The sequence below is a fragment of the Diadema setosum genome, chromosome 21, assembly GCF_964275005.1.
Source record: "Diadema setosum chromosome 21, eeDiaSeto1, whole genome shotgun sequence".
Lineage (NCBI taxonomy): Eukaryota > Metazoa > Echinodermata > Echinoidea > Diadematoida > Diadematidae > Diadema > Diadema setosum.
Genome location: NC_092705.1, coordinates 17,459,296 through 17,484,774, shown reverse-complemented (window position 1 = coordinate 17,484,774; position 25,479 = coordinate 17,459,296). Strand labels below are relative to the sequence as shown.

The 25,479-nt window shown below is 35.6% G+C and overlaps 2 long non-coding RNA genes across 2 annotated transcripts in view; one reads left to right on the top strand and one right to left on the bottom strand.

Moving 5' to 3' along the window:
• The window catches only part of LOC140244516 (uncharacterized), a 61,407-nt gene extending 47,627 nt beyond the window's left edge, over nucleotides 1-13,780 (bottom strand). The window contains exon 1 of the long non-coding RNA XR_011902280.1: nucleotides 13,706-13,780. This is a non-coding gene — a long non-coding RNA (uncharacterized lncRNA). The remainder of the gene's footprint in view (nucleotides 1-13,705) is intronic.
• A 3,279-nt stretch (nucleotides 13,781-17,059) lies between these two features.
• Nucleotides 17,060-19,384, top strand: LOC140244662 (uncharacterized). Its single transcript, XR_011902297.1, has 2 exons — nucleotides 17,060-17,268; nucleotides 17,726-19,384. It is a non-coding gene; the product is annotated as an uncharacterized lncRNA (long non-coding RNA).
• Nucleotides 19,385-25,479: the final 6,095 nt, after the last annotated feature.

The window sequence follows — 25,479 nt, the reverse complement described above, 5'->3', positions numbered from 1 at the left end:
TACACGTAATTCGCAGTCTTTTACATAATGTTATGCAACCACACCACAAGAATCAAAGGATAAGCAGCAATCTTGTGCAACTTGGATTCATTGCATTTTCAGCCCAGTTGGATCACCCGGGCCTGGCGGGCTACCGGAGGGGCTGTCCAATCTACTGTCAACGGAATTAGACGCTTCTTTGGGAGAGGTGGCAACAACTAATGTATACATCGGTTTACACGGTCGACTAGCATTAATGTCATTGCGCTAATAACTTTTGCCTTCGTTAACAAAAGGGACAAAAATATTCCTGGGGGAAAAAACAAACTGGTCATTGAGGGGCGACAAAAGCAGCTATTACAAACTGAAATTTCCCAAAATGTGGATGTGCAATAATTTGTATTTCCAACTGGAGCGGCCTACCGACATAAAATGATAACACTGGTTTTCGCGGCTTATCGTCTTGGACACACTGGCAACTTATATCTTTTCCAATACCCCCCTTTTTTTTTTCAAAGAAGAGTACCTGTTATACAACGGAACAAGGGAGGCAATATTCTATTCCCGAAAATGGATCGAAGGTGACGATTTTGCCGTATGTAAATCTTGAATAGTCTCAAAACTGGCTCAACCTCGATGCCACCTATAGCGGATTGAATCTGCCAACTGTACACTACAACGTAGATAAACTACAACGCCCAGGGAAATGGATCAGCAAGACGAAAACGAGACATAACCTTGCTATAACACAGTTGATTGTTAGAAACACAACATACGAGAATGTTCTATAATGATGTCAAACGTTTGGACCTGGGATTTCCTGACTTTTCACCTTCCAAACATCTTTTTTTGAGAAAGGTGCGTTATCATCACTTGAATCGAAATGTGACCCACGGACATAAACCAGTAAGAAATCTAAATTGTAATAAAAAAGAGAAGAAAATACTCACCTTCGTCAAATATTGTGTGAATGAATTTCAAGCAATATTCCATTTAATCATCCATGGAAAACAAAACTCCTTAATAGCAACACAAGAAACACAGAAATAAGAACCAGAGAAGCCCAAGAATAGAAGAAATCCAACTAAAGGTAAGCAAACTTCATGCCAGCTACCGAACAATGATTATCTTTAGAGTTTAGTCACATTGGGACGAGTGACACTATCATTAATCATAACAAAGTCAGACCAACGTCAGACAGCGTGGGTGTAAAATACTCATACACGTTGTTGATAAAGTGCTCAACAGGGTCTCATAGTTCAAATTCTTTCTATGAAATTACCTAAAGTCAGAGAAGACAGTGAGTTTCAGTCTTTTGCGATGTTTAGCTATGTTACACTGTACTATTTTTTTCTCTTCAGCCTTATTCCTGTGCAGCTTTCTACAAGTTTTCAATGCTCTACTCTGTTTGCTACACAAAGCAATGTCAATTTTAATTCGTTTTATATGTATTTTGCTTGTATAGATGATTACCCTAATTTCCAGAATGGTTTAAGATTATCTATGGAGTATTGTTGTGACTATGTGTGATAATGTTTAAATCTTTATCATAGCCAGGTCATCTTCATATATTTATCATGAGCCCTAACGTAATGTATTACCCCCATGAATATAACTAACCTAGAAAAAAAAAATCCACCAGTTGTTTGATATGTATGTATGCTACAATTGTATGTATCATGGCAAGACTGCTTTTATTTACTTGTAGATTAATTCTGATTTTAGTCTCATAGTTAGCGACCCTGAATTATCTGAACATATCATTTGTTTTGCGTATATGTAGCCGTTTTAGACGTTATGAATTCCATGCCCTCTGGGGATACTATATGCTTCAATATTTGGTATTCCGACACTAAATTCTGTCCACTGCATAAAAATGCATTTATTGATATGGTATTGTATATCATAACATCACCTACAATTCAGTGTTCCCATATTAATTATTTTTTCAAGAGTTGCATGCGTTGACAAGGTCACACTGTTTCACCATTTACAATAAAGCGCTTTTCATTTCTTCGTACCCACAATGGTATGACAATCAATGCACGAAGTAATGAATATTCATGATGTGAGTGATGACTACCGATGATGCTATTGAATATTCAAGCTGTGATATTGCGATTGCAGATGAGATTGCATGGCTATGTGAGTAGGGAGGTTCCATTACTAGATGGGTAACCCATTATCTCTGCTCAACTGTAATTTAGTGATAATTTGAGCCTCCAAGCAGTCCCACGTCTAGAGTATGATACGGACCTAGATGATAAGCAAAAGTCAGTGACATATATATATATCAAATACGATGCATTATAGAAGCGCTGTTCGATTGTAGTTTTATATATAATAACACATATTTGAATACATACATATAGGCCTATGCATATAAACAGTCTAATGTCTTTCGATGTATATATACATTATATATATATATATATATATATATATATATATATATATGTATATATGTCAGTCATTATTGATAGTTAAGCCAATTTTTCATGAAAATCAATCGATGTATATACTGTAATGTAATCTGAAGATAAGATTATTTTGTAGTGATAACAAAACGCAATACGACTCGGATTGTTTCAGTCTACACGCACGGTACGGACTAAGCAATAAAAAACTTGGAGGCTGCAGAGCCACAGTTGCGGTTGCGTGCTGATCTAGTATGGGGACAAAAAATATGCTATTACTACGGTACCGCAGCTTCCAACACAATCGAAAAATGCCTTCAACCTGACACCAATGTGTGCTTATAAGATCGTGAACATTTCGCTCGAAGAAAAAAAAAATGAAGAAATTCTTTGATCGGCAATATTTTCCTCATCTATTGTCATAGTATACCGTTTACATAATCATGATATTATGTTGTTACCATGGCAACACAGGTCCCAACACATACGACACTTATATTATCCCGATACTAATGTAGAACATAATTTCTGTAGTGTAGCTATTTCGACCCCTCCAAGGTCCAATTTGGCGGGGGCACATTGTGTCCCCCATGTAACTTTATTATTACTTGATGTATTATCCCCATGTGTGGCACATGGGTAGTGCAACTTATACGATACATGACTATATTTTCTCAAGGTCTCCCATGGAGGTCGCTATTTACCAAAATATAAAGAAATACATAGGAAATATGCCCAAACATGATTTTTTCAGGCATTTTTTATCCCCCAGTTTATAGGTCTTATCATAGACCAATTACTTTCATATTTGCCAAAAACGATAAACAAGTGAAATTTTGTTATTTGTTATTGTTGAAATTTCTTATGGTCACCGATGGGGGTACTATTCATAACAACATACGGAAATACACAATGAGACCTGAGGTGAAATGTTTTGGGTATATGATCGTCACTTTTTTCATATTTGCATAATATTGGAATTAGAGTTTGCAGATTGATAATTTGATACAGATGATATAACAGGCATAACTTTGGTGGGGGAATAAAAATGACACAAACTAGAAGGGCAATATTCAAAAAATACTGTTGTTTTCAATTATCTCTCATATCTATTGTTTTTATGCCTATGTCACAGAAAAACAAAGGAAATGATAAGGAAACCATTTCAGGACCATAACTACTTCACATTTTGCTTCTTCAGCAAATTTCAGGCAAGAAATGCCCATTTCATACCCTGTAATATTTTTATCTTGAATTGGAACAGAAACAAAAATGCAAAATCTGACTGACATGGTGGTCAGTTTATGGTTGCCATGGCAACCAGCAATATCAAATATAGCTACATTATACTGTGTATCGAAATGTTTGCAATAAGATCTTAAGAAAAGTCACCAAATTTGGTTGGAATAGAATTAAGGGTGAAGGAGTGGCAAATAAAAATTTGGTATGATTGTGCCCCCTTGAGCTTTGTAGGGTTAACAGCAGAAAAGCAAATATACTGTCATTGAATTTTTATTTAAAAAATGTGGTACATCAATTTTCTTTAAATTCTTGTTTCGACCTTTAATGATGATGCCCTAAAACAGAGAGCTTGGAATAAAATCTCCCAAATAAAAAACAAACAAACATAAGGGGAGCAAGTGGTGTACTTGTAATTCCATTGTTTAATATAAACTAGAACCATACCTCTTAATTCTCCTCGCTTTTGAACTTGTGACTTTCTTCAAATTAATGATATATTTACGTCGATGTAGGGCAATTTGTCAATCAGTTGCAATCAAATTGTGACTTTCTTCTTGTACATTCCCACATAGATCATGTTTAACCAAACATATTTATACCGACTTTTCATTATGCCCATAAAGTTCCAAGTTTCTTTTTTTTATATAAAACTCCTGACGGACTTGAATATTTACCACACATCGATATTCGATCTCGCTTTCTATCACTAATTGTGTGGCATTGACTTGGACGCACCCCCTCCTCCTGTGCGCTTGCTCTTACTATATCTTTTCCTGTACAAATTCCACCTAGATGAGGTATCAGGCAACAGTTTGACACAAACTTAACCAGTGTTAGTATGATTGACAAACCCATACAGTTGGGTGACGACTGCGCACGCGTGCGTTCTTGCCAAATTTTCCACACTATTGTGCGACAGTAGTAATGCATGTACTGTATGTTGTGAAGTTGATATTCTACAGTTCCTCGCGATTTATGCTTCGCAAGGAACATAGAAACTGTAGCTAAAAACTTATACGTATCAAAACAATAACTTTGGATAGTATACTCTTTTATTCATTTATATTTTGCCAATCCCCCCCCCCCCAAAAAAAAAAGAAAAAGAAAAGAAAAAGAGCACATTTCTGAGAGACGACAAAAAAAAAACAAACAAACAAAAAACAGGGATGCCAATTTGCAACCAACCATTTGTATTAACTTTGTAAATGTGCTGTAAGACAGCACTAAAGTCTTCATATCTATTTTCTATTTAATGAAAGTAAAAAGATAGTTAGCAAATGTATTTTAAAAGGATATATCACGCAGAGACGGTGCAAAAGCATGTCACTACGAAATTTTACTAAACGTTCCGTGCGTAACCTTTGGCCCTTAGGATTTCCCGCCTTCATCATATCACATTTGTTTGCAAACACGCTTTTGACTCATTTTCGTCTTCGTTGAACACAAGTGATAACAGCACTATCAGTTTGTCGGGAATCATCGACGAAGACCCGTAGAATACACACATTTTCCCTAGTTAATCAAGTTGGACTCGGCTCCTTCAAAAAAAAAAAAAAAAAGGCAAAACATGCCGAATCAACCTAAGAAAAAGAAGTCGCAATCAGGCAGACCAGTACCTGGCGTTAGAAAGAATGAGACTCGGAGACACAAGAAGAAGGTGAGTTCATTCGTAACAAAAATGAAGACGACTTCTTTACAATTACCACTAGTATTCTAAACAATAGATTATAGCCAACAAATTGATATTTTTATCTTTTGGGGTTTTGAAATGTTGCCATAAGTTTTTATATGAGTACATGCAGCTTTAATATGAGTATGTGCAAAACGAAATAAACTACAGTCAGGTGAGAAGAGTAAATAGGGACTATTACTTACTCTTAGAGCATAACATATCGTCGACGATATAGGGTAACAGAAAAAATAATGTAAATAAAAACATTCCACAATTTAAACGATGAAATAAAAGGTGGGAATAAATGAACAATATTGCCATATTTTCGAAAACCGTAAAGGGAACAAAATTTCAACCTTTAATCCCCCAACTAAGCTGAAACGAATTTCAACATATTTTACACGAATATTTTATCATGTGGTGTTATTATCTAATCATTTATCGTAGAAAACGAAGAAGAGGGCAAAATCACAACTGCTAAAGAAGTCAACAAGGCGAAAGCCAAAATAATGGGAATGGACACGAGCTAACTGTAAAGACAGCTTGGAAATCTGTGGTTCTGTCATGACTGTGCGAAGGAGGATAGTACGGTGTATGCAGCAGCGAGATGTACGAGAGGGTCAGCCATGGCAAGAAATCAAGTCATTCTTTCCTATAATCCGTTCTTTCACTGGGATACTGATGAAATTATGAACATGGACTCACTGTTTACAATTACCACTCTAAGTATGAAACCTTAAATCCGTGATTTTTTGGAGAGCAGATGTATAGGCTCTATAACCAGACGCTGCTTACTGAATTCACTAACTGTTATGCCGTTGTTGCATTTACATGTCAGCACTTATGCCATAAATTTGAAGAAGTTTACTTTGAGTTCATATGACCAGTTCATATGACCCGTACAGCCTGTGGGAGAAATCCTTTTAATCCTATTTGGAAATAGAACATTAAAGTATATGCAAAATTAGAGATTTTTTTTGATAAACTGCTGCAACATCAACAGGAGTGTAAGGAATATTTCAAATCGCATGAATGAACTTCGAATGATGTTCTTATGTCAATTCATTGAGACAAAAAGTCCATTGTATTGTTATCATACTGAGTAGGAACAAAGACCAAGGGGAGGTCAGGACCAAAATAGTTTAATCAGACTCCAGCCAAATTTGGTGCCAGCTGATGTAGCAAGTGCCCTGTTGGTGCGCCCACATCATTATGGTAAAAATACATAGTAATCATCGTCGTCACTAGCATGTTAAGCTCTAGCACCCAAGAAAAAATTCTCTCAAATTGTCTCTATGGAATAACTAAAGCTAAAAAAAAAAGAAGTGGTTAATCATACGTCACTTGTTCAGATTCGCACATACCTGTACTATCCACTATGCTTCGCAAAAGTATAAATTAACGTGGTTTGCTTCCTTTTGACTTTGACCTCTCTCCCGGTTCACGTTTATGCTACTTATAACTTTGTAAATCTTGAATGCCATGTATTGTTAAGTGATTTATTGGGGATATTAACGAAAGCTATCATCTATCCAAAAAAAAAAAAAAACGCAAAAAATATCTATCAACATTCTGATAAGTTAAGGTCTAGGCAGTTGTATACTTTTTACTTTTTACATTGTTACTAGCACTTGTATTTTCAATTTTATGTTAGTATGATCTGCACAATTTCAAGATATCATTTGTAAAGCAAATGATGTGATTATTTTCCTTCCTAAATCGAATTAAGCCTGTTTAAATGTTGGATATATTAATGATCTTTTATGCCCTCTACATATCAAACCAATTGTCACTTTATGTGTTAAGTTACAAGTTCGACTCCGTAGGAAATGAGGTACTCTTAACATCTTGATTAAAATTGGTCTGTACGTTATTCAATGTATGGTTGTCATGATTAACACATTTTGTCAACGGATGTCTAACTTCATTCGAAGTTACGTTAATCAACCCTTTGGGTAAAAAGAAAAATGATAGTAATAAAAAGAATCACGGTTTGCCTTATTCCCATCCACATTAGTGTGATCAGTCTATATACGACGTGTTGAATGTTGATGGTACATTATGTAAGCATCTATGAGTTCAAAGTGTGTTTACGCGGTAAATTGTGACTGGAGATGTGATGGATAAGTGAGTAGGAGATATTCTATTACTGGACAAGAGACACGTATCCGTGTTGTAGTAACTGACAGAAGTAATGCAAGTGGCATGATGGAATATTGCAGAGTGACCAATGGAGTTTTGCTTCCTTTGAAAATTTGAATACATAAAAAAGGAGCTAAAAACTGACAAATATTGGGGGGAAAAAAAAGAAGGTTCTCTGTCTCATATATCCCAGATATCTTGGAAAGCTTTTCATCTTCTCTTTTTTCAAAATATTTTGACAATCAAACCCCCTTCCCCCCCCCCCCCCATACACACACACAGCGTTTCCGGCTCATTCATTCATTTGATTGAACCAGATATTAGGCTTTAAAGTAGCGAAATAAAACCAGAAATGAGGAATACAACACTATTCATCCGATCAGAATGCAAGTTAACAATTTAAATCCAATAGTTTGATATACCCTTCCGAAGGATACTCTGCTATTAAAAACAAACGAACAAACAAACAAACAAAAACAACCAAACAGACATAGTAACATTGTCTTCGAAACAGTGTCAACACGCAAGACGAGATATGCCGTCACGAGAATTTTTCCCAATATTCCGATATCGGAGAAGCATATTTGTCATAAGGAAATGGATAGGATCCAGTATGAACGAAATCAATGGTTTGGTGGATTTATCTTCATAAGAAACTAAAATTCATCATCCACAATTGTTTGAATGTTAGGTGATCGAATGCATTAAGGTTTGCCGTAGTTGGAATTGACCCCAAATATGTCATATCATGTCAGTTTGTGAGCGATATTTATTCTTGAAATCTTTCGTATAACAAAACGATGAATTGCGATTATACGTTCCTTAATCTGATGAGTGTGTATGCATTTTTTAACACATCTAAATGACGTACACAGACGAAATGGTCTTCTGTTGCTCAGCATATTGAATTCTTCCAGCCAAATCTATGACACAGGGAATTCCCCGGTCTTCATATCACAATATATTTACCCGAAGAAAGCTCGATCCCTCATTCGTCCAAAAAGAAGTCAGGTAGCATTGATACACTCTTAGACCTCATAAGAAAGGAGAAAAATAACTGTCGAATATACATAATCCGTTTGAAAAAGCTTACTAGGCATTGAACTCAACTATTCGCTAATAACCATGGGAGACGGAAACGAGACTAAACAGAACAATCCATCCGGGAACCCGCCAACACCAGGTCAATCGAAGAACGAGCCTTCTAGAAAAAGGGTGAGTTGACTTTCATATCAGCAAAATTATCGAATGTGAAGTTAATCAAATTGTTCAGGATTTTATAAGGCCATCGCTGACAAATTATCAACTCTGACTTTTAAGGAAACGAATAAACGAAATGTATTTAGATCAACCTAATTTGTAAAGGGGGAAAGGTCCACTATCTAAGACTTGCGTATTTGCTTGGAAAGTATAACACCTTTGAAAGACGAGAGATTCAAAACCAATAGGTGAAATGCATTCATCCAACTTGGCAATAAAGCGCAAAAATTTGATACATGCGTAGTTTTTGCATTTGTGTTCAATACACGGTCGCAACATTGACTGGATTATATTCAACTATTTACTTACATGCACGTGGACAATTTTCTGGTGATATTCCAATAATAATCCACGAACACAAAGAATCCATTCGTTATTATCATATCACGCAGGGAAACCAATCAAGTTGCGATGAATCTTGGTGCACTCTACTGTAGAAGGACCCTGATGGTGCGCTTGTATTTGGGCGAGCGGCGCTGGAATCGATAAACACACTCAACCAACATTAGACTCCGTGGGAGCAAATGGTCTCATTTATGATATACTTCAACCAATTTTACGACCGTCATGACAATGTGATAAAGGCATACTTCAGAGAGACTCCAGGCTAAAATATTTCCTGTAAAATAACCTAAGGTCCGACAACACCAGGAGATGTATTGTTGCGACTCTAACGTGTACGTGAATCACTAATTTTCCGTTCAAATGTCTAGCCTCACAGCTTTCTGCACTTTTTTTATGACCTTCCTCCTTCCTTCGCAAATGCTTGTCGAGCATGTTTGGTGTCCTTCTTTAAGGTGACTTACTTCTATTCCAAGAATTATTTCAAACCTATCGTTGAGCAATGTTCTTTATGCCATCCTTCCACACAAAAAAAAGAAAAAGAAAAGGAAAACGAATGTGCAACTTAAAGAACCTAAATAATTTCACTGTGATGTTCAATTGTTGATCATGACTACTTTTGACTGTATTTACTTCGATGGAAACCGTGACAACGTATCAATCATAAAGATTTATTATGTCTATTGTTGTTGTCGTTGTTGTTGTTGTGTTTTTTTTTACATAACCACTGATATTACCAATCACCTAGTTGTAAATAAACTTGCCAACCGAAACTCTACCTTTTCTTTGATGCAAGCAGTTTAAGTCATATTTCAATTCCAATCAGGTACCCTGAGCAATGTCAACATGTTATGCAGCTTTTTTTAACGTTGTAAATATCAGCATCATTTGTAATGCTTTCTCCATAATAAGCAATCGGCACTTTGTACAGGCATCAAGTTAAATTACGTAAAGAATTTGGCAATCTGAACTGAACAAGAACTAATGGTGCATCATAATTTTTACTATAATTACAACTAATGCGACTTGGGCACTCATGTTCATCACAGTTTTGCCAACGAATGTATGTCGATGTGCAACGATGAACCGTCCTTACTTTCACCCTTTTTCCCATGTCTTTTCTTCTTACTCACATTGCTATGAAAATAAATGCACGAAGTACTGCATGTTCATGATGGTAATGATAACTATTCATAACGATCATGAATATTTGAGCTGTGAATGGCAATTGCAGACCAGATTGCATTATGGGTATTAAACATGGGAAGGTTCCATTTCAAGACGGGTGACTCATAACATTATAAATGTTTATATTAGAATGACATTTTCTGTAGTGTTTATCTGCAGAATTGCAAAAACAAACAAACAAACAAACATTGAGATCGAACTCGCGGCATATTGAAGACGGAGCCAAAAACACAAAGTTGCTGAGAAAAAAAAAAAAAAAAATCCATCAGCTTAAGTGCAGAATGGCCGCACCTGTATTTCATTGGCTTGGCACTGTTAGCCTTTACCCAATACGCTTGTATCAACTATTACTTTCTCTTATTGTATGATTCCATATGCAACAAAATTGAGGTTCTCACATTTTTTAAAGATTTATTGAACTATAAGACTCCTAACACACATGTAACTTTCCTGTTTTCCTGCTACTGATATATATATCGGCGGTCATGTGGCCCTGGGTGGTCATTAGAAAATGAGGTCGAGCCAACAAATTTTCAAAAAAAAATGTGGCATTTATGATCAAATATGAATTGTAATATCATTTTCTTTTTTTTTTGGGGGGGGGGGGGGCTACTGCATTTATTTTCGGTCTACCAAAAATTCGGAGATAATGCTTTTGAGGTCAAAAATGTAGCAAATCAAAAAAATAAAAATAGGTAGGTCCCTGTAAAATATTATATATATATATATATATATATATATATATATATATATATATATATACACACATATATATATGTGACCGTGCACCTCAAAACGAACATAAAGTCGCACACACTGATTTTGCGTGAGGACTGAAAATAAGTGAAATGGGTCAACCTAGCCGAACTTGACTTTTTCATATTTTCTGAAAGAGCGGGTCTTCTTTTACATTATGCTAAAATTTGGTATCAGTAAACGGGCAGGAAAGTGTGTTTTTTTAGCAGTTTATCTCGAACATTTTTGGTAGAATAGTGTGATTAGGTGTGTCTTTAGAATCCCTTTTTCATTTCTGAAAAACCTTGTCCACACTCTTCACTTTCAACTCTAATAACTTTTGAAAGGATAGTGCTACTGCTTTGAAAGTCGGCATTAGTTATGGACAGAATGTGTTAATGAGGCATGCTTAATTTCAGTTTAATCTGATAATCTCTTCATTGTTGTTACTCTGGTGGTTTACTTCCTGTTTTTTGTCCCATTCATGGCACAGCCAGCACGGTTTCGTAAAGATTAAGCGCTTGAATAGACACTGTACTTCAGAGCCTCTTTTCTCAGTTCACACTTTTCCTGAGTTTGTGCTTTCTTTCCAATATTTAGATAGGTTAGGAGAGTCCATTTGATTTGAGTTATACATCATTTTAAAGCTGAAAGTCTGCTCTTTCAGAATATGGTCTTAACTAAAAATTCATGTCTGGCGACTTTTTGTTTGTTTTGAGGTGCAGGGTCACATATATACTTATCAGAGAGAGGGAGAGGATGAAATTAGTGTACGGTGCACACAAGTTTAAATTATTAACTGATTCTCTGGCTTCTTTTTTGTTGCATAGTATTATACAATTTACCCATCTGAATGTAAAAAGAAAAAAAAATGTATCAGGAAACCGTTTGACACTAAGTCACGTTGTCACAACAGTTTATTACAGTACTACAGCTTAATGGCGGTTGTGCATATGGGCATTTTTTAGTTTTAGTATTCATGTACTAAATAGTATAGTATTGTATACACATGCTATTAGGTGGGATTTTTCGTGACCTATATTATAGTTAATTAGAAATCAGAAATGTTTAAACGGTTCTGTTGCATTCAAAAGTTTACCTGAGAGAAGGAAACTCAGGTTGATTTTTAACAGAGTCTTTTTTTTCCCTGTATTAAAGTAAAAGGTAGATTCATGCTAACCTAATTTTCAGTCCTTACTAGAGTTTTTCTCCATCTATGAGAAAAAAGGATTAAACCACTAAATTTCTCATCACATTATTTTGCTTAGCTCAGACATTAGGCAAATATCACCCTTACACAAATATGCGATTTTCATGAAGCACGAGTATCCAAGTATTTTTCTAATATATATTTATGTGTAATGTCGAATTGTCATGTCAGTTAATGTCATACTTTCGAAGTAATATGACACTTCCAAAGAAAAAGCAAACCTCTCCAAAACCATAGGTACCAAATGTTTATGAAAGTATCGTTGGAACGAAATGGTTATCGTAAGATTAAATGGTAGCAGTCGAAATTCCAATAAAGGTCATGATCAACTGTTTGCTCAGTTTTCTATTTTATAGCATCTAATGTGAGTTTATTTTGTTTGTGAATGTGAGCTGATGTACGTATGTGTGTGCGTGTGTGTGTGCGTGTGTGTTGAGATTCTGTGTGGCATTAGGTTACTAGCTTGCCTATTTGCTAGGTTTATGAATGTTGGAACTACCGTATTTTTGGGACTACCTTTATTCATCGTGTATTAACTGAAAAAGGCATCACATACATGCAAACGAACCCAAATGTGCTATGAAGGATGAGAACATGAGCTGCAGTGATATTATTGAAATGGAGTCAGAGAATATTCACGCGTATGATAACGATTCATCTATTTAGTTCACTAAATCTAACGTAAGTGTAAGTACTGTTATGATAATAAGAAAACATTGCTTATTCCGATATATTTTAGTCCCCTATACCGTAAAAAAAAAAATACTACATTATGGGAAATCCAAGGAAACGAAATTGCAACACCTAGGCCAACGTCGACACAAGTTACCCGTCAACAAGTAATACATAACAGAAAATCAGCTTCCGACACACAGGGAGCCAGTGGGTGATTGTAAAGTCAGCAAATTATTTCAGGTGGACCTTTCCATTGGTATGACGAGATTTTACAAAGCTTATTATGTATCTTTATTTCGTCTACGCAGACGTTACCTGTCATCATCTTTTCTTGACGGACAATGATAGGATCGAATGAACATAGATTTGATTAGATCGATGTGTTATATTCGACAAGTTACTCAGTTACAATGCCAAATGAAAACGAAACTACAAGAGCCAAGCCAACGTCGACAACGAGTGGCAACACGGAGAACCAGCCTCGGAGGCACAAGGATCCGGTGGGTTGACTGTTAAACCAGGGAAAATTCCAACAATCCATTTGGACTTTTCAATACATTAACTATAAAGTGCAGGGCAAAATTTGCCTAATATGGCTAATATTTCCATGATTACATCTCATGTTGTATAATTCGTATCCATTTAAATTCTATGTAAAGATACACACACACACACACACAAACCCCCCAAAACTGGCTTTATTTTCCTGGTTAAATCTGCAAAGATCAGAGGGGTTGAGATATGATGGTTATGCAATTGCATTTCAGTGTTGAAAACCTTAAATAAAAATGTGACCTATGAACACAAGCCACTGAAAAAGGAAGGTTATAAAAAAATACTTACCTTTGTCAACATTTGTGTGAATGAATTTCGAGCAATATTCCAATTATAATCCACGAAAACCAAAAACTCCTAAACAAAACAACAACCAGAGAAGCCAAAGGACCCATGTAGTCAAATTAAAGAGTAGCAAACTTCATGCCTGCTACTGAAGCCATCATCGTTTACATATGGTTTGGTCACACTGGGACGAGCGATACTGGCAGCAATCTGAGTCAAGTCAGCCAACATTAGACAGCGCGGGAGTAGACTACACGTTCACTACCTTGTTGATAGAGTGCTCAACAGAGACTTATCATTCAGATCTTTTCGATTAAAAGTCAGAGAAGATAACGTGATTCCTCTTAGCCGTGCCCAGCTAAACTTGTATTACTGATTGTTGTTGTTGTTGTTGTTTTGTGTGTGTGTGTGTGTGTGTGTGTGTTAAGAATGTTTAACTTTATTCTGTGTGCACAAATTTTGGTATACAAATGTTTGTCAAGCTTAAGATGCGTTTTCGTTTATATAGGTGACTTACACTAATTTCCAGGATGGTTGAAAATCTCCCCTTTAGCAGTGGTGTTTATTTGGGGTTATGTGTTACTCTTTGTTATATCCACGTCGTGTTCATTTATTAATCACAGTTCGTAACAGAATGTATTTCCTCCATGAACATTACCAACCCGGAAAATAAAAATCCTTAAGCGTCTGGGAAGCATGTATATTATGCATCATGGCAAGACAGCTTTCGTTATCTGCAGGTTCATTCTTAGCTACCTTGAGTTATCTTAACATACCAATTGTTACGCGTATGTGTATATCTGTTTTAGACGTTATAAATACCACTTGCCCTCTGGATATCGAAGTTTTTCTTCTTACACTTTTAGAATGATATGGCAGGATGATCTTGTCAACAATTTGTGTATCATAATATCACATGCAATTCAATTTCTACACATCTATGATGTACTTTGTCAACGTATCTCACGCTGTGAAAATGAAAAGTTGTTTCGCCATTCGTAATAAAACGGGTGTCCTTCTTTTTCACCAACAATGGTATGGCAATCCATGCAGGATGTAATGAATATTCATCATGCGAAAGACTCTATTGCATATTCAAGACGAGGCGTGTGATTGGAGACAAGGATTCCACGTATGTGTGGTTAGGAATGTTCTATTGCTAACGGGGAAACAATTGCATACCGCAGGTCTGCTTAACTATTTTTCTCAAGAGATCAGCTCCGCTCAGCTGTAACTTTAGATAATAACATTTGCAGCCTCCATGCAGTCCTACATCCTAAGCAGGACACAGACAAACATTATCATGATGGTTGAAGTTTTAAAGGTTGAGGTCCATAACCGAATAGACACAGTGTTTGATTATACGTATAACCAAAATTGCCTTTACATTTTGTAACATCATAAACATACCTTCCCTTGGATGTATTTAAGCTGTAGATAGAGCACACACACACACGCATGTATATATATATATATATATATATATATATATATATATATATATATATATATATATATATAACAGTGACAGCAGAAAGGACTCAACCACAACATGGCGGGGCGCTGCCAGGACTGTTAATATAATTTATTCAAGCTTAAGTTTGAGCTTTTTAAGCTTAAGTATGATCCAACATTTAGGTTGATTTTGTTTATTCGTTGTTGTCATTGATTGTGTAGATCCTGAAAAGGGCATTTCGCCCGAAAGCTTGAATAAAGGGGTGCAAACTGACATCAGCCACGTCTATGTGCAAGTTTTGCTGCCATATATATATATATATATATATATATATATATATATACATTGTATATAAAAAGCAGATTATGCTATCATACATAGAAAATAAAAAGGCATAGCAATCTAATAGTCTGCTTTATGTATGTTATTCTCCAGCCAGCACCATATTAGCTGGTACTTTTTTTCCTGCTTATTTGGGTCTGAATCAAATATGGAGACGAAATTTGATGCAAAATATAACATCGATGCTCAAGGATGTATCAGCGGAGGGACGAAAGTGCACTTACGTGTTTACGTTCGAACCAATTTTTTCTATGTATGTGCGTGTGTGTGTGTGTGTGTGTGTGTGTGTGCTTGCGTGTGTTTATCAGCAAAATTGCATTATACTGACATTACATTTTCACAGAAAACTGTGGAATATCAAGTTTGCTTCTGGTCTTGTTTGGATATTTTGTAATGATTCCCTAAAACAGATATCCCTAAACATTGGGATGTAAGTGGTGCACCTTTAGTTCCTTTTTTTTTTAAACAACCTAGACCCCCTCCCCGTCTTAGTCCCAGCTAGATAATGTCTCACGCAGCAAGTTGATACAAAATGAACAAATACTTACATGTATGACATTCGCAATTATAATTATAAGTGTTGCTGTACAACTCCCCACGCAAGTGGAAATACACATCGATGATAATTCTCACTTTACCTGCATAGTGTTGACTGGGATATCTCCCCCCCCCCCCGCGCCTTTACTTATGCCTTTTATCGTTTAACTCAGCCTAGATCATGAATAAGGGAACATTTTGAAGCAAAACTCACACGTGTTTCTAAGGGCTGATAAACTCGTACAGTTGGGTGACGATTACGCACATGCGCGTTCTTGCCAAATACATATGTCGTACCTTTGGAGAAATGGGTATCGTTTACTTCATTTTTTTAATAGTGACCCTCGGCACCTGCTTTCTTAGAGCTTTCTTAGAACCACCGCCTCTTATGATAACGATATCTATAAAGAATTAATGCGGTAGTCCATTGCATGTAACACACTTGATAACAAGTATACACTAAAGTGGTAGTTCGCAATATCTACTTTATATCGTTGCATGCGTGACATAACGAACTGTAGACTTCTTATTCACTCATTGCGGTACCAACACTTTAAAAATTCATAACTCTTCAAGGGATCCTTCGATTTTCATGAAACTTCATTGATGTCTTTTATTTATATGTATGCACTTAACTCTTTTTTGCCTCGGTTTTATATCCCTGTATTATTTTTATTGGGTTTTAATGGTAGAGAGACATGACCTGCTTTTTTTCATTCACATCGACGATTTAGTGATCCAGAAGATAAAAATTAATGGTTTCCAACTGGTAATTAACAATCTGCATCTGTAATTACGCAGCTGCCAAATATTGCTCCAGTATTTATTCTTATATTTAAAAAATACATTCATTTTCAACAAATTTAAGACTCAAGAAAAAAAAAAAGGCAAAGAAGCATGCAACTTGAAATTTTACTGAACGCTCAGTATTTCACCTTTGGCCCATGCGATTTCCCGCCTTTACCGCATGACATTAAAATCGTTCGCAAAAGCGCGCTTCCCCCATTTTCGTCTTTGTTGAGGATAGGTGATAACAACATCATCGGTTTGTTGGGAATCATAGACGAAAACCTCTAGAATACATACGGTGTTAGTGACTCGACCTTGAACACTACTCTTCAAAAACATGCCTAAGGCAAACCAAACTAGGAAGTCGAAGACGGCGTCTAGCAGATTTTACGGGAAAACGTATGGCATAATACAAAATGAACCTTCACGACACGTGAATAAGGTGAGTTTAATCAGTAACACATAAGGCAAAAAGACAACTACCTAGCAATTATCAGGAGTACGTTAAAATAAGCTGTAGCCAACAAATTTCGCTCGATATCTTTTGGTGTTTTGAGGTTTCGTTAATTGTTTGAACCAACATTTTATATGAATAGGTGTGAAATGAAATAACTATAGTTAGGTGAGCAAATTTACTTAGTGACAATTAACTTATTTTAGAGCTCAACATATCTGCGACGGTAAGGTGGAAATAAGAAATAGATTAAAGCCTTTCCTAATTCAAATGTTGAAAAAGAAGATGTAGTAAATTTAAGATTTTTATTTCATCCGCAGAAACAGTTGCAACAGTTCTGTGAAAACAAAACAAAAAAACCATTTTGTCACCTTCGTATAAACGAATGTACAATTAAACAACACCCATATTCCATCAGGTGTTACTATCTAATCGTTAAACGTAGAAAAAGAAGAAGAAGAAGAAGGCCAAATCAAAATGGCTGACGAAGTCAAGGCGAAAGTAGTGGGAATGGAAGCGAACTACCGAAAATGGCAGTTTGGAGATCGGTGGTTCTGGCATGGCGGGCGAAGGAGGATATGACGGTGTATGCAACAGCGAGATGCATGAGATCGTCACTCATCGGAAAAAAAAAAATCAAAATTGTGAAACTTTGAACATCTATAAGCCTGAAATCCCTGATGCATTGCAGAATAGATATATAGCTCTTATTATCAAAGGCTGCTTACTGAATACACTGAGCAAAATGTTCTGCCTTTCTTCCATTTACATCCCACCATTGATGAAACATATTTGAATAAAGTTATCTTCGAGTTCACATAAGCCGTACAAACTTTAGGAGATATTAAGTTCATTGATTTAGAAATAAAGCATTAGATAAAGTTTACGCAGAAATTCACCAATTTCTGTCATTAAACCACAACATAAAAAAAAGGTATTATCTAAGTGTTTACTCCTAAGCTCCTTGAGGAAATCTGAGTCTTAAATTAATAAATATTCATGGAAACGGAAATCCATTACATTATCATCACACCACGTAGGAATAAAAAACCTCAGAACCTCCGATGTGTATTATGTAGGGGGCTGCTCTCAAATCAAGCCCCGGTTATGCTGTACGCATACTGTATTATTCATGTTGTATTACTTATTCGTTTTGCTGTACATTGCGCAAAGGCAATGAAGAAAAAAATATTCTGTTAACAATTTATGTTTATGTTTGTACATGATTGTGTATGTACAGTGATGATACAGAAACCAATAAATCAAATTAAATCAGAACCAAAGAAGCCAACCATATCAATGATCCTGATTAATCAACGTTAATGCGATCACATTTTGGCAAGTGGCGCGAGCATCAAGTGCAGCAACGTCAGCCAGCATAAGACTGCATGGAAGCGAAAAGACTGTTAACTATTATCTTCACTAGCCTGTTGGTGTAGCATCCAACAGAGACTTACATCTTAAATGTTTCTACGGAATAACTGAAAAAAAAATTGATTATGAAATTTATCTTCGTAAAACATATATCTCTCGGGCAGCAGTTTCCTACATGTTTGTAATATCCTGCTTTGCTTTTCAAAAATATGCCGACCTCTTGATTTTAAAACTTGACGACTCATATTGTACGTTCTATTGCCATGTAATGTTAAGTGATTTATGAAGGCTATCAACAAAACCTTTTACCTACCTGTAACTGACACACAGCACAAAACATTAATAATTCTTTTGATAAATGTAGGCCTAGCAATGGTATTTCTCATAAAAGTGACTGTTTTTCTCCTTTTCGGCTGAACTATTTCAACATATCATTTACATCGAATTTCATGTGGTTATGTCCCTTCTTCATGCAGATCCAAGCTGTTCCGGTAACGGAGGTATTTTAGTTGTATCGTGTGCTCTAGATTTTAAAGCAAGTATTAATTCATGTATTTAGACGATAAATTCGACTACAAAAAAAAAAAAAAAAAGAGATACTCTAAATCTCTCCAAAATGTGTTTCATGGCTTTACTTATGCTCAATGTACAGTGATTTCGGAAGACTGGCTTTGTTCAAAGTTACATTGATTTACCTTTTTTTTTTGGAATAATAAACGCTTTGCCTTAATCCCATCTGCATTTAATAGTGTAATACTATACGTGTATTGATACTTCACTATTTCTTTCATCGCAGTTACGGTCACAACTGGATGGCTATGTATTATATATATATATATACATATATATATATATATATATATATATATATATATTATAATTATACAAGAGCTTTCAACCAAAAGGCGCTATATCAATTGAGAATGATGGATTAGTGCCGTTTGGAATTTATATATATATATATAGAGAGAGAGAGAGAGATTTAGAGTATATATATATATTATATATATAAATATATATATATATATATATATATATATATATATATAAATGTATGCTTTTGAATATCATATGCTTAGTTATTATGTTATACGAGACAATTTGCTCGTAATCATGATTGTAAAATGTCATACGAAAACAAAGCTGCAAGAGCCAAGACAACGTCGTCAAAAGCTACTTGTGGGCAACTAATATAACTCAAAGATTTTGGGATCCGATGAGATGACTGTCCAGTCAGCAGGTTTTTCTAAGTGGAGTATCAGCCATAATTATTATCTTCGCACATGGCTACATATCATTATCCTTTTTGGACTTGTCCGAACAGAAATCGGACATATATAATCTTCTCCAATAGTTACATTATGTAGGGCAACTTACTGATTTTACCGTGGAAGCCAAAAAAAAAAAAAATAAAAAAGAAAAGAAAAGTGAGAGACAGCCAGAGCAAGCCAACTTCGGCACCAAGTTACTTGTCCCCGTCACTAGAGACAAATCAGCGAACCAGCCTCCGGGAGACAGGGTTAGTGGACTGTGGACTTCATAGATCAACTAGATTGTACAGGGCTAATTGTGATATATTGGGCTAACGTTTCCATAATTAAATATGATGTTATATCATCCAGACGTAGTTAAATCGATTCCATTTTAACATAAGAAAAGATCATTTGTGCTTGGTTCATTTTGCTTATTTAAATGTTTATCATCTGTGCAAAGATCAGAGGTAAGAAAGTATTGGGAAATATGGTGGTTATTCAATTGTATCCTGACGTAGAAAAGCTTGAATAAGAATATCAATGAAACATACAAGCCTTTACAAAATCGAGAAAATCATTCAAGAAAAACTCCGTTTTTGTGTGGGTGAATTTAAAGCAATATTCCAATTAGATTACATCACAACAAAAAACGCTTTCACTTCGATATCATCTCATTCAGAAGCAAGAACTACAAATCGACGGTAGTCCAACCAAACTGTGGCAAGGATCTGTAGCCCTTATAGTTTTGACACAATGGGGTTAATGATACTAGCATCAATAAAATCAAAGTCTGTCAAAAATAGACGACATGGGAGTGAAAATATCCATTCACAATACACTTTAACCAACGTCCTCACTATCATGTTGAAAAAGTGATTAATAGTTTTATACTCATCTCTCTCTTTTTTTTTTCGCGAAACAATAATCAGAAGTCATTGAAGATAATGAAATTTATCTCAGAGATGCTCAGGTTCCTCAGTAGTTTTGATGTTCAAGACGTCTGGCCTTATTTCGGGGGCAGTTTTGTACAAGTTCTTATTGATCGCTTTAGCTACACATTTACATTTTTCATTCTTCAGGCTGCACCTATTTGCAACCCTATTCACATTGACCGGAAGTAGAAATAGAGACGAATGAAGCCTTGTTATCGAATATATCAATAACAATCAGGAAGTAGGAAGATTTTAATAAACCAGGTTATTATTTGAAAATGATAAGATATTTTCTCTTTTGAATGCAAATTTCATTTCATTTTATGTCATTTATTTCATTCTTTCTTTCTTTCTTTTCGGCAAACATAACACGAAATGAATCAGAAGATATAACACAGGCATATATTCGACTTTACATGGTAGATAATAGTTAACAAATACAAACTTATACATGCATACCGACAAAATACAAAGTTATGTCTGGAGAAAAAAAAAGAATTGAGAGGTCCACTGAAAAGCATGCTTGTAAATTGTGGACCATTTAAAGGATTCTTCATGTGAACATATTTGTTTACAAAGACAGGACAGAACAAGACAGGAAAAACACACATTACACTACTTTACAGAAGGGTATACCATTGAAGGTAAGAAATAACAAAAGAATAATGGAAAGAAAGAAAAAATGAAAGGAAAAGCCAACACGCTGAACATCGGGATCGAAAGAAATACAACCTTTTGAAATACAACCTGTTGTACGGATAGAAAGAAATACAACCTTTGTACGGATTTCAACGGTTCCTGCTACTGTTCTGCTGTTATCCAATCAGAACAGTGCAAGTGTCACACTTTGACAATTCGTTTCGTTCTCTTCCTCTAAGATATCCTCTTTCATTAATAAAAACGACCATCACAACTGCAAGGTGTCTCTTTAGGAAAACTTGCTGAGCGTCATTGAAACTGTGTAGACATGGGGGGCTCGTCACCTACCTCCGGCCCAACCTATAACGAGCCGCGTCGAAAAAGGGACGAATCTGTGTTTTTTATCATGCGCATATTGCACGATTATATATATATATATATATATATATATATATATATATATATATATGTATTTGCCTTGAGAGAGTAGTAAGGTTATGAGTTCAAATTCATACCGAAAATCTGCTCATAATTAATTCGTGGAGCCATTATGCGTTGCAATATCATTATCAAATATCTTATGCCATATAACTATATACAATAATTTCACAATACCAAGCAAAACGAAAAAGAACTAAGTTTCCATTCTGTGTATTATATAATACCTTTTCCAGAGCAATATGCTGGTGATTGCTGCCATAACAGGTGCTGCCTTCGCCGTTGCTATCATATTCGGAATAGGCCTCTTCCTTGGCAAAACCGAGAAGTAAAGCATGGATTTATACGGTCAACAGGAATAACTTACTAGCTTGAAATGGCAACACGTTCGCGTTTTCTGCTTATTCCGGAACTTTCTTTCTACTGAACCACTTGAACTTTCGGGATTTCTGGACGTTCCCCTAATCGCAATATATTGACTGGCGAGGGCGCATTGTCTTCATTTTATCCACGCAGACGTCAAGAGTTGGTCATCACCATCCTTTTAGGACTTGTCGAGGAAAAAAAAAAGATAATCGAGTTCATGTAAACTTGGTTAGGTAAATCACATCCACCAACCTACTCCTTAGCATGCCATTAGAAAACTATCCTCCAGGACCCAAGCTTCCGTGACACCAACGAGTGACACAAGGGATAGTACAGGTTTAACCAGATTAAAAAGCTATCTCTGGCAAATAAGGCTATATTCATTAAACTAATGCAAATAAACTGGAGTACTTAGATATCTGTTGGTGATATATCTCTGTTTAAACGTGTATCATTTGTGGAGAAAAAAGGAAATCAGACGAACAGAAAGTATGGTCGTAATCTAATTGTGGCTAATTTACAGTTATTAAATGCAAATGTGGCAAACTGATATATTCCCTACTTCTCTAACACAAGCTATTGCTAAATAAACAAGATTTTATTAAAGATGTTTACTCAGTCAAGTTGTATGAATTTCGTGGAATATTATAATGATAGTCCAACAAGATGAAAATTTCGTTACTTGAATGTTCTCTCACGTAGGAAACAGAAACAGATAAGCCCTGGAATCCAAGAAGTCTAACTAAAAAAGAAAAACGTAATAAAACTGGGAAAACCGGACCAAGAATTCTATTGGTTTGATCGCTTCTGGTGAAGCGAAACTTGCATCAATCTATATGCAGTCAGCTAATATCAGGCTCCATGAGAGCGAAGTGTTTCATTCAGGAAAATACTGTAAACAATTTCACGAGAATGATGATAAGATACTTTATAGAGACTCGCGGTTCACTTCTTGTTTCTATGAAATAACCTTAAGTCAGACAACGCAAGGATAATTATTTGAGAAATGCCTTTGTTTATTACTTGTTTTAACGTTTAAATGTCTAGTGTTATGCCGCATTCAGCTTTCTCTTTTTACGTTCTTCTTTGCTTCATAAAGAAAAGCTAAGTTTATTGCCTGTCTCGCTCTTAGATGGTTTGCCTCCATTCCCAAAATGATTGCAAATTTACCCAAGAGTTATGGGGAATACAGCATCATAGACTATATCTGCAGCTTTGACAATTTTCATGATTTCCACGTTATGGTCACTTGTTGATATGGCTGCATAGGTAACGTTTAACGTAGATCTTAATGAAAAAAAAAGCATGGAAAGCAAAGCAGTATAAGACAGATTCAATATTATTATCAGGTACCCTGACTAATATAAAAATTTCCAGCAGATATATCCAGCATTTTAGACATAAGGAATGTAAATGTTATCCAGGCTTTCTTGACAAAGCAGCAATCGCCACTAAATTAGCCTACTTTACTGAAGAAATCTGAACTTATCAATTATCTGCGTATCACGGTTTTACTTTACTACTAATGTTACAATAAACTTTGTTACTCATCTTTTAATAATCAAATCTCTGTCAACAAATCTGACCTTGTAGAATGGTACGTTGTTTCACCCTTTAATTCATAATAAAACATTTTCCTTTTCTTCTTATTCGCATTGGTACGGTTATTCATGCATGAGCAGTAAATGTTAATGAAGTGGTTGATGACTATTGATGAGGATAATGGATATTTAAGTTGTGAATTGTGATTGCATGCGAGATGGCATGTATGAGTAGGTGGAAGGTTCCATTATCAGATGGGTGACTCCTAGCGGTGCGCCGATCAGTTATCATTATCATAAAAAAAGACGCAAGCAGCATCCCCTTACCACAAACATATGAACAGGAGACAGACCTACATAATTAGCACAATCCACCGTTTTCTTAAAATCAAATGTATCAATGTATCAAATGCGGCGACGTGCCATTTTGATAACGATTTCATATTCGCCTGCCGATCAACCTTGAGTAAAGTAACAAAATTGATGTAATTCCGATGATTTCTCTCATCCGAAAAATGAGCACTATCAAAAAATTACACCCATCCAACCGCCCACCCATACACACACACACACAGAAGTATTGGAACAAGTTCACGCGGTAGACTGCAGGTTCATCCGTATTTATTGCAACTCTGAATTTCATGCAACCTCCGTCAGGTCCGTGAGGTGCAATTATCAGGCAATTGCCTGATGATTGCACCTCATTAAAAAAAAACAAAAAACATTAAGTTGTTGCACACCACCGTGCTAAAGGTTTTGTTGTAAAAGGTGCTCAATCCTCAACAGAGGTAAGTGACATTGTCCGAATTGTCTGGTGAGGTATTCATAATGGGACAGATTAGTATGAAAGATATTAATAAATAAGGTAGGGTGATATCCTGTTTTTTTCGGTAAAACATAAAGCAATCAAAAGTTGATTTACTACATCTGAAAAGATACTATTTATATATGTCTATATACATACATATACATATATATGCATATATTATATATATATTTGGTGGTTAATAGGATACTCCCACCTCTTCTCTCTTGTACTTAATACGACTTTCTTCTTGTCACAAGGTGCCTCTGCTCTGCTGACTAACTCATGAGAGATCTTGTCATTGGGGGAAAGTCAGTGAGAGGAAAACAATAAATCAATTTTCCATAATTGAAAACTATTGATATTAACTGATAACAATTGAACCAATTATTTCATTTTTTACGTCAGTTTGATGTCTGCTTGGGGATCACAGGCAGTGGGTACACATGTTTGTTGTTCACCCCTTTTCATCTGCCCCATTCCAATCCCACGCAGCAGCTGAAATTTGAGTTTCATTATAGTCTTTTACCTTACTTGGCGTGGTCAATTTACAAAAGAAAAAATAACAAAAACAACAACAAACAAATACCTTTTTCACGGATTATAGAATAACTTTTTCATATTACTGACAAGACAATAAAGGGTCACTCCTCTTTACCCTATATATTTCAATTCATAATAAATCACAACAATTTAGAAATCTTAACATTCAAGTCCACAAATATCATATATCAAAAATGTCATAACAATAGCTCCCAGTGGTTGATATGATTGTGAAATACCATATTTTCCAATTTTATTCTCAGTTTTAGGCAAGGTTTCCTTGCGGGCAAGTAAAATAATCAAATTGC